The sequence below is a fragment of the Rhinolophus ferrumequinum genome, chromosome 2 (genome assembly GCF_004115265.2).
Source record: "Rhinolophus ferrumequinum isolate MPI-CBG mRhiFer1 chromosome 2, mRhiFer1_v1.p, whole genome shotgun sequence".
NCBI classification, from domain to species: domain Eukaryota; kingdom Metazoa; phylum Chordata; class Mammalia; order Chiroptera; family Rhinolophidae; genus Rhinolophus; species Rhinolophus ferrumequinum.
The window spans coordinates 24,352,513-24,357,422 of record NC_046285.1 but is presented as its reverse complement, the minus strand read 5'-3'; positions in this window follow the sequence as shown (position 1 = coordinate 24,357,422).

Genomic DNA, 4,910 nt, shown 5'->3' with positions numbered 1-4,910 from the left:
TGTGGCTAGGCTAGCAGAAAAATGGGAGCTAGCAAGAAGATGGTGGCTGAGCTAGCAAGAGTGGATTACAGCCAGCAAGTGGGGTTGGTTGGTTGGCAGAAAAGCAGACGGCAGGTTGCAGATCATGTGGCTCCTGCTTCTTGTGTCTCCAACCCAGCTCCCAGCAAGATTATAGTGGTATGACTCCCCTATCTATGGCTCCGTGGGTGTTCCTTTTTGGCCTCACCATGTCCTGCGTTCTTACGCAGGGAGCGGGACCAGTGACACCGCATGAGTCCCTGCATGACATTATGTTATCTGCACACTTTCCTTAATCATTACTTCATTTTAAATGGATGATTTTTACTTTTATTATAAAATTGTTTCTCAGATAGGTTTTATTTAAAAATAGTAAGCCCATATTGGGTTATGTTAGATTCAACTATCCTTTCCAAATGCTGCTCAGCTGCCTGGCAGCGATCTCAGGCCCACTACCAGGTGCTTTGCTGTGAATTCACAGAAGGGTACGAGTAAGGAATCAATCAGCTTTCACACACTTGTAAACCAGCCCACTTTGCAGTCACTCTCCAGCACCTGGACCTGCCTAAATTCCAGCTCTGAGTCACTCATTCATTTATTCAGGGCTTGTTAATGACCCTGCACTGGTCTTCCAACAACTTTTTTTGACCTTATTTTCCAAACTCCTTCCACAATTGTTTAATGTCTAATTCTATAATATGTGTATAGTACTTGTTTCAAAATACTTGTAGTGGTTTTGCTTTCCTGGTTGAAACTTGACCAGTTCATAGGTCCTTAAATTGCACTGTAATGTGTCTAACTTTTCTTTTTTCGTATTCTTTTTTCAAAAATGATCTTTGTAATTTTGTACTTTACAAACCCTTTTAATATCTTTCTCAACTTCAGGGGTATTTTTAGACATTTTATTTGGGATATTTCTTTCTGATCAATGTGTACATTTATTATTTTTTTCTGTTCTATTTGGACTGCCTTAAAGAGGATGTTGGCATTTATACTCTTATCCTTTAGAGCTTTTAATTTTCCAATTTATATTTTTCCATTTTTGTCTTATTTTGATATCTTATGGAATAATTCTTAGTAAAGTTTTAGCATATTGATTTATTATTCACCTATATCCATTCTCATATTCAACCTACCTTGGTAATTAGTTCTCATTTATTATATTTTATTACGCAGTACCTCCAGTTGGTTCTTCTTTTTGTCTCCAGTTCGTATTTTGAAGATTCTCCCTATTTCTCTGATGATATTTAATATGCTTTTTTTAAAAAATTACTTGTGTTCTCTGGTCCTTTATTCTGCTTTGTCTGCTATATAACGGTCAATTTGTTGTTTTTGTCTTTGGGTGACAAAAGCTATAACAATGTTTTCTTTGTGTAGTAAATCTATAGAAGATATAATCAAAAAACTTCCAATACATTATCATTAAGATGAGTGGGGGGAATAAAAGAAGGACACCAGCTATCACCATTACTGTCAAGGTAGTGCTGGAGTCTGAAGTGTGGTTAATATAATAAAATGTGAAGCATATAAAGAAATACAATCTGTACCTCTAGTAGGTAGATAGGCAAAGCTGTTACTATAGTTGATATGATCATCTACTTATAAAACTCAAAACATCTAACATATCTTTGTCACTAATACAAAAATGCAACAAGTGTGGACACAATATCAACCTATGAAAACCAAATATTCCTCTATATCAGCCAAAACTAGCTAGAAAATACAATAAAGAAATTTATAATAGCAATAATAATATATAAGAGATCTAGGCGTTTACCCAGCAGAAAGAACAACTCCTTTATGAAAAAAAAAATACTGTTTTTAAAGACATAGCAGAATATTGGAAATCAATAAAGAAATGTAACTTGTTCTTGGAGAGGATGACTTAACTGTCCATGCAATAGAGTCATGGAATACACTACCAGAGCCATGTCGTATGGATACAATACAGAGTTTATTGGAGACAAACTTCAGCAGAGTAGGAGCAGAGCTTGTGCAGTCTCCTGAACCCTCATGACCCCAGGCCTAGGTAGAGTATACTGATGATTTGTATATCCAATGGCCAGTGATCCCATAGACAGGGTCCTGCCACTGCCAGTACATTGAATATACAACTGAGAGCGCTCCAAGAGCAAGAACAAGCTCTGCCACCACCCTCATTACATATCTATAAGCTACCCTAACAAGGGTAGGGAACACTCATTTTCTCTAAATAACAAGAATCATATCAAGGGATATTCTAGCCAAGGAGCAACCCTGAGGACTATGCATATGGATGACCAAGATCTGCATGTAGGGATCCTGGGAACAGCCTTGCATTCTAAGGATGCTGACATCAGCCAAAGGCTGAGCCAGTTTTCTGATAAGCTAATGATAGAGGGCAGGAAAGGAGTCTCCATGGCCATCCAGAGTTGTCTCTTAGCATTATAAAAATGTTTATTCTTCCACTATCAATCCAAAGAATCAATATGTAATTCCAAATAAAATTCCAGTAGATTATTTTGACGAATTCAATAACTTATTATAAAATGTACGTAGTACTACCTATTTTTTCTTAAAGAGAGGAGCCTACATCCTAAATAATATGAAGGTATACAAATACATGGTAATGAAAATAATTTGACACTGAGGCAGCCACAGCATACAGACCATTGAAACAGACTAGAACAAGGTTCCTTAACCTCAGCACTATTGATATTTTGAACCAGATAATTTGTGTTTGGGGGTGGGGCTTTTCTGTGCATTATACAATGTTTAGTTCTCTATTCACCGGATTCCAATAGCATCTCTCCCCTCGTTCCCCATTTTTGACAAAGAGAATGTTCTCTGGGTATTTCCAAATGTCCTTTGGGGTTGGGGAATTTGCCACTACTTGAGAACCACTGAACTAGAGTGCTTAAAAATAAAGCTATGTATTATGAGAGACCCCATTTTTAATAAAATCAGCACTATAAATCAAGGAGGGAAGATTAATAGATGGCATGAAGAAAACTGGCTCAAATATAGAGTAAAGTAAGGCTGGATAATGTTGTGGCCTGAATTATGGCTCACCCAAAGATGTCTGCTTCCTAATCTATAGAACCAGTGAATATTACCTTACAAAAATGGTAAAGGGAGACTTTGCATATCTTAAAGATTTTGCAATGAGAAGATTATCTTGGATTATCCAATGGGTTGATATAATCAATAGGGTCTTTATAAAAGAAAAGATGATGTGAAGATGAAAGCAGAGAGATTTGAAGATGCTGTGCTACTATCTTTGAAGATAGAGAAAGAGGACAGGAGCCAAGGAGAATAAGAGATGCAGATGTGGAAGCTGACAAAAGGTAAGGAAATGGATTCTCCTTTAGAGCCTCCAGAGGGCGCATGGCTCCACTGACACCTTAATTTTAGCCCAGTGAAAGCCATTTCAGATTTGTTTGTCATAACTGTAAGAAAATAAATTTGTATTATTTTAAATCACTGAATTCATGGTAGTGTGTTATAGCAGAAATAGGAAACTGATACCGACATCTACCTTTAACCATATATAATGGTGGATGCTAAAAAGATTAAGACATATACATAAAATAATCAATGGAATAAAGCTAGTAGCAGAAATTTTTGGAAAATAATTCTTTGTACTGGGTTGGGAAAGTAATTTTTAACTAAGCTCTTTAACGCCTAAATCCTCTAGCAAAAAACAAACAGATTTAACTTATACTAAATATCATTCAAATGACAGTTAAGGGAGAAACTATTTACAAAATCTGCGCAGAATTAAGGGACAAATGTTGATGAAGCATCTGAGGTTAGCAAAGTGGGAAACCTTTATCATTCATAGGTTTGAAGGGGCCAGAAGAAGGAATGGTTATTAGAAGGTACTCAGAACTGCAGCTGTGGCAGAGGGCTGTGGTAGAGGAATGCAGCCACTGCCAAATAAAGGTGTGCAAGGGAGGAAGTTGGGAGAAGAACTGTTTCCTTCATTTCTTTCCTCTTGCTCTCCATTCTCATATCGGTCCCTCCTACTGTCTGAGCATACCTGGAAACCAGAGGGCAGGAGAGACTGACAGAAGCAGTCCATCAAGGTCAAGTTCTTGGGTCACAAAGCAGGATGGAGAAAATTGATAGTTGATCTACAGGAGCATAAACAGATCATTCAGCATAATTGAAATTATGATTTCAATTCCAGAAAATATTCCTTAGAAAAATAACAGATGGATGAAAGATAAAAAAAAAAAAAATTACTTCGAAGTGAAAAATAAGTAATGACATCAGTGGGGATTGCAATAGGAGCTCTGAAAAGCTTCCTGTATGTAAAAGCAATGAGAACACTGGTAAAATCAAAGTAAACATTTTCATAACTTTGGAAATTAATCAAAGGCTTGCAGCAAACTAAAGAGCATTTATTGAAGGAAGAAAAAGTCTAAAATGCAGAAGAAACAGGGAATTTAACATTTTAACTTGCTGTATTCCCATCTTCCTCTCTCAAGCTCTGCAGTAGTCTGGAAAACCATGTTTTACGATGTTAGTCATGAAATTCGTAGCCAATCTGCCACTGGAAGGAGCAGAAGAAATCTGAAGCTCCACCATAACTTTATCCCCCGAAAGTTGCCATTATGAGAATTGTCTGACAATTCTCTGGAAATTCCCCCTTGCAGGGGGGAATTTATATAACCTGACGACAACTCAATCACTGTGAAACAGCTTTTTCCTTGAGATATTTGTTGAAAACAATCAGTGGTAATTTTTTTTAACATTGAAGCTGCCTGATGTGATAACAAGTTGGGATCAACAAGGATAACAGTTGGGATCAACAAGAAAGTTGACCCAAAAACTTAAAAGGAAACACTGGGGAATGAGATGGCCATAGAGGGATTTTGTTGTGGAGAAAACGAGTTCTTGGTATCATT